We start from the raw sequence: 16,567 nt of genomic DNA, 5'->3' as shown, positions 1-16,567 counted from the left end.
AATTGGGAGCCCGCTTACCTGGCCATTCATGATGGTGTCTAAGGCAAGCTTTGGCAGACCCTCCCACTGATCGAACTTACCTGGCCTTTTGGTGAAATTATGTTTTGATCGGATCACTTGACTATTCGAGCTGACCCATGTCAGCTAGGTAAATCAGTGTGACTGATTTAGGTACTCCTAGACCAGCCCTTTTAATGGTCTCCCTTAAGCTGACTTGGTGAAGCCAGTGGGAGGATCATGATAAGCTGGTTCATCTGACCTCATCCTCTAAATTATTTAAATCCTCTAAAATTATTAGGTCCTTAAAATGACAAAGTTATGGAGATAACTGAGTCATAGCCTCCCATTAAGGTGTTTGATAATGAGTCCATTAACTCAATAATCATTGCAGACCCAAAGGCCTGGTGCTTGTTGACTAATGAAATTATCACTCATCATATGATGACTTGGAAGTGTCTCTCTAATGGTGGTTAGGTGAGCCAACCAAAGTTGGGCTTAATCATTCGTTGGTTAGATACACCAAGTATGATCATGTTAATGGTTGGACCTAACCGGATCCTTACAGTGGAGGCCAAAGCCTACTGATTAGGTTTCTGGGGCAAAATTAAAATTACTAGAAATTGTTTAGAGAAACAATTGGTTATGAACCTACCCTTAGATGTACATGGGTTGACCAACCAAAGTTGGGCTTGTGTGCAGTCTAAGTGGATTCTAGTACCCGCTAAGGAATTAGGGTAATTCCTCGAGTTGGAGGTAAAGGCTACCAATTCGAATAAAATAGTGGGAGAAACCTTTTGATTAAAGTCCAAATCTTTAGGTTTAATGAATCAATTACTAATTAGGTTATGGTTCTCCTTTGTGCAAATATGGCCACTTCCCTATCGCTTCAATCATTGTTGGACAATGATAAGTTGGTCGGACCCAACTTCGGTAGCTGGTATCGAAAGTTGAAGATTGTCCTAGAGTATGAACGGATCCTATATGTGATAATGGATCCTGCACCTGAGGAGTCAGCTGTCAATGCACGTGGAACAGTCAGAGATACTTACCAGAAGTGGCTCAGTGACCGGACCACAATGCGCTATATCATGCCTGCTGCTATGAGCGACGAGTTCAGTCGTAGATTTGAGACGGCTCAGCCAAAGGACATGCTTCAAGTGTTGGAGGATGCCTTTGGCACACCCGATGACGTGGAGAGGCACAAGACTAGTTGTGCCATCTTCAATGCCAAAATGCGGGATGGTGCCTCTGTCACTGATCATGTATTGTACATGATCGAGCTGATGGAATGATTGAGCAAGCTCGACTTTTCCTTGCATGAGCAGCTTGGAAAAGATGCAATACTGAACTCGCTGCCCAAGTCTTATCTCCCATTCCTCACTCATTAAAGAATGACAAAGCCTGAAGAGAACTACCACGGGTTACTGGGGTTGCTTCAGAACTTTGAGAAGGATCACCAACTCCTTAAGGAGTCGGTGAATTTAGTGGGAGGTTCGTCTTCTGGTTCTCGACCTTTTGAGAAAGGGAAGAAGAACAAGAAGAAGAAAGTAAAGAAGGTGCAAGTTCAGGCTAGGACATCAGTGCAGAGCCAGACCAAAAAGGTCAAGCCTGATAAGAGTCTATTCTACTGGCAAGCACCCTAGATTAGATAGTGTGTCAGATATCTACTTATGGCACTGTAGGCTAGGTCATATAAACAAGAACAGAATAAACAGGTTGACTCAAGAGGGAATCCTCGAAGTCAGTGATTGTGAATCACTTCCAACCTGTGAGTCCTGTCTTCTTGGTAAAATGACCAAGTCACCTTTTACTGGAAAAGGTGAGAGAGCTACTGAGCTCTTGAGCCTAGTACATACTGATGTATGTGGGCCCATGAGCACCAATGCTAGAGGTGGATATTTCTACTTCATAACTTTCACGGATGACCTATCTCGATATGGATGCGTCTATCTGATGAAACATAAGTCGGATTCATTTGAAATGTTCAAACGATTCTGAAGTGAAGTAGAAAAATAAACTGGGAAGAGTATTAAAACTCTTCGATCTGATCGAGGAGGAGAATACCTTTCTAGTGAGTTTCTCACATATCTAAGAGAGAATGGGATTCTCTCCCAATGGACTCCTCCAGGAACACCACAGCATAATGGTGTGTTTGAAAGGAGGAATCGGACTTTGTTAGACATAGTCCGATCCATGATGGGTTTTTGCTAGCTTGCTGATATCCTTCTGGGGATACGCACTCGAATCAGCCTGTTATCTGTTAAATAGGGTTCAAGTAAGTCTGTAATTAAGACTCCATATGAGATATGGATGAGACGTAAGCCAGCACTTTCACACCTTAGGGTCTGGGGGTGCCCGGCCTATGTCAAACGATTAGTCACAGACAAACTTGGACCTAGATCTGACTAATGCTCATTCATAGGGTACCCCAAAGAGACAAAAGGATATTTTTTCTACCATGCTGATGAACAAAAGGTGTTCGTCAGCCTTAAGGCAATCTTTTTAGAAAAAGAGTTCCTTGGTGAAGGAACCGTTGCCTCTAAGGTTGAACTTGATGAAGTTCAACAGGTAGAAGAACCGACACCAATAGCTGAACCTGAGTCGGATATGATTAGATCAGATCCGGAGCCCAATATATCTGTACCATTAAGGCGATCTGGTAGAGTACCGCGTCAGCCGGACAGATACTACGGTTTCTTGATCCGGGATGGTGATCCCATCGAACTTGATGAGAATAATGAGGATCCGATCACCTATATGGATGCTATGCAGAGACCTGATTCCGAGAAATGGCTTGAAGCCATGAAATCCGAAATGGAGTCCATGAAGGTCAACGATGTATGGACATTGGTTGACCCACCTGAAGGGGTTAAACCCATTGGGTGTAAATGGGTCTTCAAAAGGAAGAGGGGTGCAGACGGAAAGGTGGAGACCTATAAAACCCGTCTGGTTGCCAAGGGGTATCGTCAACGTTATGATATTGACTATGACGAGATATTTTCTCCTGTGGCAATGCTCAAATCTATTCGGATAATGCTTGCAATAGCTGCCCATCTAGATTATGAGATCTGGCAGATGGATGTAAAGACAGCTTTTCTGAATGGAGAGCTGACCGAAGAGGTGTATATGATACAACCTGAGAGGTTTACATCTACAGATGAGTCCAAGGTGTGCAAGCTTCAGAGATCCATTTATGGATTGAAGCAAGCTTCTCGGAGTTGGAACATGCGTTTTGATAAGGTGATCAAAACGTATGGCTTCATTAAGAATGGAGAAGAGCCCTGCATCTATAAATGGGCAAATGGTCCAGTTGTGGTATTCCTTATCTTGTACGTGGATGACATTCTCTTAATCGGGAATGACATCCCCGCACTACAGGGAATAAAAGTTTGGTTGTCATCACAGTTCTCCATGAAGGACTTGGGTGAAGCATCCTACATCCTAGGGATGAAGATATATAGGGATAGATCTAAAAGGATGCTTGGGTTATCCCAGTCCATGTACATAGATGCTGTGCTGAAGAGGTTCAGCATGGAGAATTCCAAGAAGGGCTATCTACTGATAGGCCAAGGAATTTCTCTCTCTAAGAAGGATTGTCTGACAACTCCTGAAGAGAGAGAGCGTATGAGTAGAGTCCCATATGCTTCAGCCGTGGGATCTATCATGTACGTCATGATATGTACAAGATCAGATGTGGCATACTCACTAGGAGTAGTGAGTAGATACCAATCTGATCCTGGAGAAAACCACTGGAAAGTGGTTAAAGCCATCCTTAAGTATTTGAGAAATACTAAGGACCAATGGTTGGTTTATGGCGAGTCAGATCTGAAACTTGTGGGGTTCACAGACTCCAGCTTTCAATCTGACCATGATGACAGCAGGAGTGTGTCGGGTTATATCTTTACTCTGAATGGTGGAGCCATCTGCTGGAAGAGTTCCAAGCAGCATACTGTGGCAGACTCTGTTTGTGAAGCGGAGTATATCGCAGCATCAGATGCCACGAAGGAAGCTGTATGGCTGAGGAAATTCATCAACGAGCTCGGAGTAGCACCCTCTCTCGATGGTCCAGTCCTGCTCTACTGCGACAGCACTGGTGCCATAGCTCAGGTGAAGGAACCCAAAGCACATTAGCGGACGAAGCACATCTTGCGCCGCTTCCACCTGATCCTAGAGATCATGGATCGAGGTGACGTCGACCTTCAGAAGATCGACGGAAAGGAGAACCTAGCCGACCCCTTCACTAAAGCCCTGGCAATAAAGGAGTTCGACAACCACAAGTCGAAGATGGGTATTAGATACTGTGTCGAGTGGCTTTAGGACAAGTGGGAGTTGTTGGAAAATGTGTCCCAAAAAGCCAATCGTCAAGCTGTTGACGGTTGAGCAACCAAGTATTGTAATTGATTTGTTAATAAATAAAATATATTTGGCATCTTCATCATAAGCTTTCATCTTCTAATGAACTCCGTTGTTATGGTGAAGTCCTTAGGACTATTTAGGTTCGATAAAGAGAAGATTTATCGATTAGTCCTTAAAACTGTTCACGACCAAATGATAGGCTGTTAATAAGGACGACAGCTTCTATCGAGCATAGGTCGCTGTAGGCCATATGGGTTGGTTGTCCTCTTAACCAAAGAGTGTGGAGACACTGGTATGGCATACAGGTGAGATGTAAGGGTACATCATCATTGAACGTGACCAACTCCAGAGCATTCTGCTGTCGAGAATGTCTCTGATGGGATATAGGTATAAGTGTCCCTTAGACTTGAGATCGCCTCAGTGATTTGCAAGCAACTCCCTGTGCTTTGGTACTGGACTAACTGAATTTCTAATTCAGGGATGGAAGGCTTCTGGGCACAGTCAAGTACTTGCGAAGTCAAAGTGTGATCGAGATGGGATTGACCACTCCAAGAGTTGGAGAAGAATGAGTCGCTGTATTTCAATTTAGCAAAACCTTGGCCAGGGTAATCCATCAGATGGATTTGATATTTTGAAATACAATGTGGACAACCTGATCAGAGTTGACAGTTGAGCTCTGGGGTGTCCTATGATCATTTTGGTCAAGGGGATGAATTATATGAAAACTATATCCGCATGGGTTCTAAGGATGTTGTTCTACACATTCGACCTATCTGATCGTCGGGTATCATTGCTAGATGGTCACTTCGATTGGTATAGGAATTTGTTCCTATGCTACCGGCTTAGGTTTGGACCTATGAGGTCACACACATTAGAGTTCATGATCCGATCGGATGGTTGATCAACGATTAAGAATCGTTCTAGGGTTAAATGATCAATACGATTGACATTTAACCCAGTGCAAGTGTTGTAGGAGGATCGATTAGCAATTCGATTGCTAATTGGCTTAATTGGATTAAGCCAATGGGCTGAGATTAAGTCTAATTAAATATGATTTAATTAGATTTGGTTTGGGCTTGATTGGATTAAGTCCAATTGGTTTATTGGATAAGCCAAGTGCAAGGAAAGACTAGTCCTAGTTCAACTAGGACTTGGGTCAATCTAATTTCTAATTTGATTAGAAAATTAAATCAGATTTAAATCTAATTTAATCTGATTAAATTAAGTTCTTAATTAGGTTAAGACCTATTTTAATTAGGTTGATCTAATTTTGATTTGATTTGATTTGGGAAACCAAATTAAAACAAGTTATGAGACAGAATCCTAGTAGGACTAGGATTCCACCTTGCGCCACATAAACCTTCTCCACGCCCTCTCTCTTATTCAACGCCAATCTCCACTTATTTTGTGTGACAAAAGCCCTCTCCCAGATCTCTCCCACGTTCACAAAAGGTCTCCTCTCTTCTTTCTTACATGGAAGGTGATTTGGATCAAATCTAAAAGGAATAAGTTTGGATTTCGAATTCTATGAGATAGAGTTTTAGAAATCCAAAACTCTTTCAATTTTGCATCGAATTTATCCAAATTTTTTTTGGAATTTTTGTGGCTTTTAGGGTTTATATTGTACACCCTTTTCTGGTGATCCATGCACGAAAATATGGAGGAGGTGCTCAAGAGTTGGGCGTCCCTTAACTTGCCATGTTTGGATAAGCCTTGACTAGGTGTTTGACCTAGACAAGGACTCTATCATATCTCTCTATATAAGACGAGTTTCTTTGTGAAATTTTAAGGAGAGATAGAGATATGAGAGACCTTTGTTCCATCCAAAAATCAGAGTGAAATACCTTTGGGTCGTGGAGATATAAAAGATGCAAGTTTGGATGTCTAGAGAGAAAAATGTGAAGAAGAAGAGGGTCTTCTTCTAGGGTTTTTATTTTCATATCTTTCCTCCTTCCATCTTGAGTTTCCTGAGAGTGTCTCAGATCTGAAACTCCTCCTTCTACTTTTCATCTTTGGAAGAGTCCAAATCAAGAAGAAGGAGGCACCTGATCAACCATCAAAGAAGGATCAGCGCAGTACTAGCATACTGTGCTGATTTCCTGAAGCAGGACTTCTGATCGAGATTCGTGGGCTCGTGTGGACGACTCCTAGAGGCCGGACGTGTGTGCGGCTTGCAACATCATCCTCAAGCCCAGATCAGCAAGGTTAGAACGTCTAACTTGCAAGGTAACAGATCTGATCTATTGTTTAATACATACATTAGATGTAGCTAGTATAGAAACATGTTGATATGATCAACATGTAGTTCATACTATATTTAAATATATTTTAATTTTTGATTTAATGCCATGTAATAATCATGTAATATGATCTTAGATCTAGGGATTTTCTGATCTTAGAAAATAAATTTTGATTTATTTTAGTCTTCCGCTGTATGATCTTGAAAAAGTTTCAAGATCTAACCCTGAAACCCTAGATCTGGTTCCTACAGCCACTACATACTGCTAGGTGTCACTGATGGATTGTGAGACTCACAAGTATCATCATGATGATCAATGGTCCTTAGTGGGCTGAGTTGAAATTATTCTAATCCATTGAAAAGAGTTTCAATGATATTGTGATAGAGATTACAATATATCTCACTACCAGATAGAATAGAACCTATGGGGTCACATGCAAAAGTAACTTTTGACTGATCAGATAGTTGAATTACGATTATGAATCGTAACAGGATTTGATTATCAACTTGATTGATAATTGATCCAATATAAGTGTTGCATTATATAACTTACTAAAGAGTTAGTAAGTTATAGGAGGATTAATTAGTAATAGGATTGCTAATTGACTCAATTTGATGGAGCAATGAGGCTTGCATCAAGTTCAATTTGATTGGATTTAATTTGACTCATTATGGGTTTGATTTGATCAACCCCAATTGGGTTATAGGATAACCCCAAAAGGATTGGATGATTAGTCCCAGTTGAATTAGAATTTGGATTTGACCTAATTTCTAATTAGATTAGGATGTATGAATTTCTAATTGGATTAGAAATCTTTATTTTCATAGGTGTACCAAATTCTAATTGGATTAGGATTAAAAATTGAGTTTGACTTAAGCAGCAAGAAAGAGTCCAATTGGACTAAGACTCCTCCAATTAGGAGACATCCAATCTAAATTAATTGGGCTCCAAATTAGACTTGGATTCTCATCTTTTTGAGTCTAATCGGGTCCTAATATGATTAGGACCTATTGGTGTTTTAATTGGGTTTAAAACAGCCATTTAATTCAAGAGTCCCACTTGGATTAAACTTCCTTTTCATGCACCAAAAGGAGTCTCCATGCCAACCAGTTTTGTGCACCCAAAACAACCCACGTCCCATCAGGTTTCATGCCCACATTTTTTCCCTATTTAGCATGTAAGAAAGAAACTTTAAACTCCCTAATTCCTATGTAAATCTGGGCAAAAATAGTTTTGGGATGGGCGGCATCAAAAGGATAAGAGTCCTAGATGTTATGGACTCTTGAATCCTACCCAATTTCAAACTCCATCTTAGCCTATAAATACCCAGCAATTTGGGATGTGAAGAGGGGATTTAGATGAGGTTTTGATGCCCAAAATCAGATATGTAGGCATGGAGAAAAAAAAGAGAGAGGGGGCGGCGTGCATGATCCTTGGAGTGAGGTGAGTAGGTCCCTATCTCTTCTTTCTTGCAAGAACCAAGGGTTAGTTGTTAGGATATCTCTATCTCTCCCTCTTGTCCATGTTTAGATATGGATGTCTCCTCTTTCCTTTGTCTAAAAATTGGATAAAATTATTACATCTCTATTGTAGAGATTTAGTGCATGGATTTTAGGAAGAAAAGAGAAGAAAAGGTTCTTCTCATGATCTCTAGCATAGAGATCAAGATCCTCCTACATCTTCTTGTTCTCTAAGAGTGTCTTAGGAGAAAAGAAGATTTTCAACTGTCAAGATGCGATCTCTATAAGGGAGCTAGCACTCCGGTGAGATCAAAAGGCTACTGATCAGATCAGAGTCTCGTGTGGATATCCACAGAGATCGATGCTTGTGCGGCTAAAAGAGACCTTCAGAAGATATTTATGATCATCTGTTCGCATTAAAGATTAATCCATATCTAGGTATATTTTATATTTATTTTTTTTATTTAATTTATATATCTAAATCTTATCTCACATATGATGATCTTGTTTATGATTTGAAGATTTGATCTTATGCATGCTTAGATTAAATTAGTTTTAATCTAAAAATTTTTAAATTCTGCTATATACTAGTTTTGTAAAATCATGGGTGCATGAAACTATAAAACTTTAACAACCTGCATCTTCACTCCTGTGATTCTATCACAGACCCGAGACTCATCTGTCCACAAGAGAGATGGACTGTGTACCGATCTCAAATGGATTGATCACTATCTTCCATGACGATCCTTTAATCGAGAGTATTTAAAAATTAATCACTAATTAATGTATGTCTCAAATTCTTAACTCTTTAAGAATATATAAAAATTATCTTTGTTAATTTTTAAGACAAATCATGGACACATAAACATGATTGGAAAGAAAAAGATCTTTATTGATAATAAAAAAATTACAAGTATAGGCCCAAGAATTATATAATATGTTAGCTAACAATTAGCTTCTAGGGTATAAATCCAACACTATCTACGATCGAGGTTGAGTATATTACTGTAGGAAGTTATTGTGCTCAAATCTTATGGATCAAACAACAACTTGAAGATTTTGGTATTAAACTTAACAAAATTTCAATAAGATGTGACAATACAAGTGCTATTGATTTAACTAAAAATTCAATTCAACATTCAAGATCGAAATACATTAAAATAAAATATCATTTCATAAGAGATCATGTTCAAAATGATGATGTAATACTTAAATTCATACCCATGGATAAACAATTAGCTAACATTTTTACCAAACCTCTCAATGAAGAAAAATTTAGCATCACTAGAAGAGATTTAGGAATTTGCTATCAATCAGAATAAACCTCATCTTCATAATCCCAAATCAAGTTAAATCAAATCTAAAATAATCAATTTTGTATTCAAAACCATTGATTGATGTCATTTGGAATCTCCAAATATTTTTTTTGTATATGCTGAATTTTCACTGAAACTGTAAAAAGTTTCAGACTCATGCTCGAGTCGACTTGTACTAGAACTTGAGTTGACTCATGCTCGAGTCGACTCAAAGTAAATTTGAGTCAACTCGACTGTCAGGACCACGGGCACTTAAACGGATCCATGACTATTCACGGTGCCCTAAAATCATTCTGTGGAGCCCCTAAACCCTGAGTCCATGCCTAAACTCTTCGTGAGGGTCCACTCTTCCTCCCAAACTTTCCTCAAACAGTATCCCCTTCAATCTTCACCCTCCATCTCCTTGATTTCTCTTTGATCTGTTGTCGATTTGAGCAAGATGGTGCGAACTCGGCACATAGGGTGGAGAACCCTCTTGACTCGGGGAATTGAGTAGTGGGAAAGAAGAAAGAAAGCTAGAATGGAGCAATCTCCATCTCCACCATCCAAAATATCCCGAGCTCCTCAACAACCCATGGAGAATGAGCTGGATCTAGGTATGAAGTCTTCCCCTACTCCACGACCCTCTCTTTTGGGTAGAATGGCTACTAGGGCCATTGCTATGGGCAGATGAATTGATTTCAATTTTTTTGAGAAATACAACTTCTTCATTAGTCCATGGCTAGAAAATATGGGATGAAAGAATTTTTGTTCTATGAATATCCCTATGTACCCTAAACTAGTTAGAGAATACTATGAAAATATGAGAAGAGGAGCAGATGGGTTAGTCACCATAGTGAAAGGGATACCCTTTGAGATTTCTGAATCAATCCTAGCAGGAGTGTTTGACATACCTAGAGAGAGAATTGTGCCTGAGAAAGTATCAGACAAGAAGACTGCTTTGAGACTGATTATTGGCAGAGAGGATACTAGTGAGAGAATTCTTAGCCAGCACCTTCTCAGTAGAAATGAGGATTTTACACCATATAATCGGAGGAACTTTTATTCCGAAACTAGGTAGACGTGACATTGTATCTGAGAGAGAACTAACAGTTATGTCTCACATTGTTCAAGGGATACCCTTGAATCTACCAAGCATCATGATGCATCAGATGAGGGAGGCCTTAGGAAGGAACAAAGTATGCTTACCCTATGGAATGGCCCTGATCAGACTATTTGAGGCTGCTAAAATTTCAATGAAAAATGAGGCATTCATTAGACTATCTTGCTTTGATGTGTATGATGAAAAGGTATTGATTAGGATGCAGTTTCATGTTGAGGCTGGGAGACGGGTAAGGAATGAGTTAAGGCAAGAGAGAAGGGAGCCTAGGATAGAGGAGACAAGAGAGCCATCTACACCCATTGCCTCTAGAGCTCCATCTGATTATCTTTCATCATCTAGAGCTACACCTGATCTTCTTTCACCAACCACACCACCTACTAGACCCCCTACAGCCTCTGCTCCTTAGCCAACAGCTATTGATTCTGCCATATTGGAGAGGCTGGCTGATCTTATCTTGACTAAATTTAGTGCTCAAATAGCAAAGAGGGTAGAGGACATTCAGACTGAGATGAAGCTATATCTGAGAGATTCACTGTGTTAGAACAGAGAGGATAATAGTCAGATGCCCCCATTGATCTTTCTGAGGTAGTATCAGAGATTGCTCGATTGAGGGTGAGAGTCGAGTCGGGAGGCTCTGAGATGCTTGGAGCTATCAGCAGACTTGAACAGATCCAGCAGAGAGACATCATGTCTGTGCTTGGAGCGATGAAGAGCCTAATTGGGAGGATTGAGAGACTTGCCCCAAGCACCAAACCAGCAGCAACAGCAGCAGATGTAGCTGTCAGAGCCGCCATGCCTCATCCTCCATCAGCTCAATCTCACCCATCTATTCAGCCTCAATCTCAGCCACTAGTTTAGTCATAGTCTCAGCCACTAATTTAGTCACAGCCATAGCCGCAGCCTCCTATTAGGCCTACCTAGCTATTTGCTAGTTAGGGCAGACCATCTTTCAGAGTATATACTAGAGGTGGAGTAGAATTCTCATCATCCCCGATAGTTGGTCCATTGAGCAAGACTAGGAGTCAGAGAGCTGGACCATCATTCTCACGAGCTTCCTCATCCGAGACCCTAGACATTCCTTCTGATGAGGATTAGAGGCATAGGGACTTCTGTTTAGCTATATGATGTATTAGGACTTCTGTTAGGACTTATGGTTGTATTTGGACTTCTGTGTTGTCTTTTGGACTCTTGTGTTTGTGTTAGCTGACTTATCATTGTATTAGTATGATTTGCTTATATTAGCTGACTTATATGAGCTATGACCTAGCATATTCATTTTGATGAATGCAATGCTATACTATTACTTTTTCTTATTCTTGTGTTATGGAGTATTCTAAATTTCTTATACCTTGCTCCATTGATTGATGACAAAAAGGAGGGAGTAGAAAAGAATGAATGAGCATATGAGCATATGAGAAAAGAATGTATGGGCATATGAGTGTATGAGCATTGCTTAGTATTGCTTACTTTGATATTGCTTGCTTTGATATGTATCTGATGAATGTATCATAAATGTACTTATATGTTGATATGTACCTCATGAATGTATCATAAATGTACTTATGTGTCGTGAATGTAATTTTTGGCTTTAACATATAAGTGTCGCAATGGGTCTTAATGTGTATTATGTGTACGTACCGATGTCTCATAATGTTTAATATATGTATGAAGAATATTGCATATATTGTGAGCTCACACGTTTAATTAAGCTTGAAATAAATATGAGCACACACTAAGGGGGAGCAAAGCTTAAACTTATGAAAAAGCTTATACATTTACCATATTTCTTGAAACTTATACATATTTTTTGCTAATTGCTCATATACTCAAAAATTTTATCATCATCAAAAAGAGGGAGATTGTTGACCCCAAGGATTGATTTTGATGAATAACAAAATATTTGAATATATATATGGACTAATGAGTTCTTTAAGTTCATGTTTCAAGAGAAATTGCAGAGTATCAAAAGAAAAATTGTAATGATGCAATTAAGAATAATAAAGAGAAATCTGGAAGCTTTCAAAATGTGTTACACATCTCAAACAAGGCTGAAGGAAGATATTCAAAGGTTGAAATTGAAGAGGAATTCAAATTAAAAAAGATCACAAAAATTTAGTGGAGGACACCTCGAGTCAACTCAAGGCTATTTCGAGTCGACTCAAGCTGGAACGGCATGCAAAAATGATTTTGACATTAAAAAGTTTCAGCCGACACACTCTCGAGTTGACTGAAGTTGGGCATGAGTCGACTCAAGTGAATAGTAGCCGAAAAAGTGGAGTTTCCAAATAGAAAATATTTCAGCCGAGCTGAAGAGTTGAGTCGACTCAAGTTGCTCGGGTCACAGCCGCAGGGTGCCAACAGAGAGCTGATTTTTGGGACAAAAGACTCGCAAACTAGTCGAGTCGATTCGAGACACAGCTGTATTGACTCGAGATTCAATCAAGTCAACTCAAGGGTCAGTCGAGTCGACTCAAATCACAATGGCTAGCTCTACAAAAAATTTAGAACAGTACAGTTTTAGTCCCAATGGCTATATTTCAGATTCCAACGAGTTAGAAATGATTTTTGTTGCTCCAAAATAGTACTTCAATGCTTCCAACAACTGATTGAAGGGACAGGACAAGAGAATCAAAGTGAGAAGCACAAAAATAAGAGAAAAAATTCAAAAAACATTGAAAAAGAGTGCATTCAATTCTTAACTCATTGAAATAATAAATCAAGACATTCTCTTCAGCAAGAAGACAAGCTCATTCCTCCAAAAGCTTCCACAAAAGAAGAGCTAAGGGCTTCATCGACTTTATTGCTCATTAAAGGAGCATTTTGTTTTCATTTGTCCTTCTACTTTTGTTTTTGTTGTAACTAACTTCAATAAGGTTTTGAAGTTAGGGGATATGCCCATCCAAGCCTAAGAATTGGAGTATAAGCCAAGGGTTGGCTTGTTTGTTGGTTGTGGTTGGTGATCTAATGTAAAACCAACTAGATTTTGAATAGTGAGCCTAAAAAACTATTCGGCTATAATCTTGAAAAGATTATAGTAAAATTTTCAAGTGGATCTTGAAGAGTAGACGTAGGTGCAAGGGGCACCGAACCACTATACGTCGGTTGTGTTTGTGATTGTGTTCTGTTAGAAAACGCTATAGTTTCATACGTGTAATTTAATTTTTTTTTAAAAGCTAATGCAGCAAAAATAAATAAATTAAAATATTTTTAATTTAAAATATGTACTAGATCTAATCTGAAAATCATGCTAAGGATCTTGACACGAACTTGCTACTTTGATCTGAAATCTGAAAAAAAATAAACATCAGCAAAATAAAATCGGAGATCAGATCTCCATACCTTCAGATCCTGTAGATCTCTGAGATTCTGATCATAGCCGCACACACAACTGACCTTTGCTAGTATCCATATAGAGATATCTGATCAGAGCACCAAGATCACCGATGTGCTAGCACCTTGCAGATCTTTCTCCTCAGCCATGGATCTGTATCTCTTTTTCAAGATCTCGAAGAAGATGATTGCTGCGCGAACTCCTTCGTGCAGATCTGACAGAATCTGAACCAGATCATCAAGAAAGAAAGAAGAACCTTTCTTCTTCTCTTCTTCACTCTCTTTTTCTCTCTTAGATCTGATCTCTATCAGGTTTTGGGCATGGAGATGTTAGGGAAGGAAAAAAAAGAGTTGGGGCATTGAGATGGTTTTGATGTCCTAAAGAAGCCATCCACTTCTCTCATGCAAAACCTCACGCCCCTCTTTATTTTTGTTGCACACCTCCTTGTAATCTCATGCCTAACCTCTTCCTAATGCCCTAATAAATCAAATCTCATAAATCCAAAGAGAGGGGTTAGATGCGATGAGATTAGGTTGTGCGGCAAGAAAGGAAACTTCCATCTAAAATAGTGCATGCCCCTTCTCTTTCCAAATTTTGTCACACAAAATTAAGGTCCAAAAATCTTTCCTTTTAGACATTATCTCCTTAATTTGAATCAAATTCAAATAGAAAGAGAAAACAAAATAAAGAAAGATGCACATAGAGGAGGGGTGCCCTATTTCTTTCATGCATGCGAACGTACGTTCTCCTTTTCTCCAATTTTTTTGTCACATAAAAAATCAACTCCCACACCCCATCTGATAAGGATTTGATTTTATTTTGAATTAAATTTAAATAAAAAAAATCAGCAAGAAAGAGGATCCCAGATGGAGTGGGGCACCAACTATTGGCGCCCCTCCCCTTCACACTCACAAAAAAAAAGGGGGCACGTCTTCACATGCTCCCTCCCCTTCTTTGCATAAAAATTGGAGAGAAAGTCCTAAAGAACCTAGGCTCTCTGGGTCATAATTTATCTGGTTCAAATTTGGTCTCAATCAGGTTCACATCGAGTCCGAATCGAGTCAAATTCGAAAGGCTGTCAAGTTTGATCCAATCAAGCTTGAAATCCAAATCTGATTTGGATAATTTAACCTAATTAATATTAAATTAAATAAACTTAATTAAATTAAATTTGATTTAAATTAATTAAAACTTGATCCATAATTTAATCAGCCCCAAAATAAATTATAATATTTGTAATTAAGTCTTTGCGCTAATAATTAACAGCTGCCAAAACTGTAACGCTTACAAATTTGTAGTTTCTAAAATTCTAACTATCAATCTGATTGATAATTTGAATATGATCCAAACTATTGATCAGGTCATGCTCCTTTTGTGTGTGAACCTCAGATTCTATTCTGTCTGGTAGTGAGACATACCGTGATCTCCATCACAGTATCATCGAAACTCCTTTCGATGGGCTGGAACGATTTCAACCCACCTCAACAAGGATCGTTGATCCGAAAATGATCCTAGTGAGTTCTCACGATCCACCAGTGATGTCTAACAGTATATAATGACAACCAGCAGAGCAGAAAAGATGAACCCCTAGGTGCAGTTATCATGTGATACAATCTCTCGATCGTGAGTCCTGACTAGACGGAGGTCATGAAGAAGTCGTCAAACTCCATCGTCAGTCATATGCTGGATTGGCTCGACTCGAGTTTCTGTGAATCTCATAGAAACTCTTTTTCTATATTCACACTTATTCTAACCAGAGATTTTTTGAACTCAGTCTTACAAATTATATAGGACTTCTCTTTTTCTACCAAGATCGATATATTTCATTTAGGTACATCCTACTCCAAACAGCGAACCTGAACCTACAATAGCCAACATACATAGTAAGGACCTAAATGGCTAGGGACCAAGAAAATGTGTAGTCAAATTAAGTAGCCTCACTGCGAATAGCCAATACATCGTAGGTCAAAAGATCAGTCATACTACTACAGCATCGAGAAAATCACTGACGAGTGAGTTGACATCCAAGTAATTTCTCATGTTGGTCACGCTCAGTGCAAGTTATTTTCTAACAACCATCTGCACTCTCACCCCAGTATCTCTATACTAAAGACTTGAGACTCATCTGTCCTAAAAGAAAGTGATTCGTGTACCGATCTTGAATGGATTGATCATTATCCTCTGTGATGATCCTTCGATCGAGAGCATTTAAAAATTAACCACTAATGATGTATGTCTCAAATTCTCAATATTTTGAGAATATACAAAATCATCTTTGTTAATTTTTAGGACAAATCATGGATACATAAGATATGATTGGTTATAAAGACTGTCCATCAAGTATAAAACATACCCTAAAGAAATATATGTGTCAGCCAAAATTGGCTTCTAGGGCACACATCTAACAAACTCCCACTTGCATTAAAGCCAATCTACCATGTACCTGAGCCTCATCTTCTGAAGATAGGCTTCGATGTTTAGCTGGCTAAGTGACTCGAGCCCACCACATCTTATGTGGAGTCTACTCTCTGCACCTCTATATATTTCACTTGAGGTAATCACGTATATCTCTGCTCTATGTGCATGGACTTCTGGTGAGATCTTGACTCCTAAGTGAGGGCTATGGACCATTATCTTTGTAGTATAATGTCATAGCATCTAATATTATGACATCCAATTTTGTAACTATCATAAGAATCAGAATGCATCCTACACATCTATTGCATATTCAACTTTCATTGGTCGATTTATTAGATGTATGT

The 16,567-nt window shown here is 39.1% G+C and overlaps 1 long non-coding RNA gene across 1 annotated transcript; it reads left to right on the top strand.

Annotated features, from left to right (window-relative positions):
- Positions 1–7,958: 7,958 nt before the first annotated feature.
- On the top strand, positions 7,959–13,548 carry LOC140856988 (uncharacterized). Its single transcript, XR_012140487.1, has 3 exons — positions 7,959–8,039; positions 8,190–8,494; positions 11,850–13,548. It is a non-coding gene; the product is annotated as an uncharacterized lncRNA (long non-coding RNA).
- Positions 13,549–16,567: the final 3,019 nt, after the last annotated feature.

Source organism: Elaeis guineensis, chromosome 4 (assembly GCF_000442705.2).
Source record: "Elaeis guineensis isolate ETL-2024a chromosome 4, EG11, whole genome shotgun sequence".
Lineage (NCBI taxonomy): Eukaryota > Viridiplantae > Streptophyta > Magnoliopsida > Arecales > Arecaceae > Elaeis > Elaeis guineensis.
Note: the sequence above shows the minus strand (reverse complement) of the source record. Positions and strands in the feature narration are given on the sequence as shown.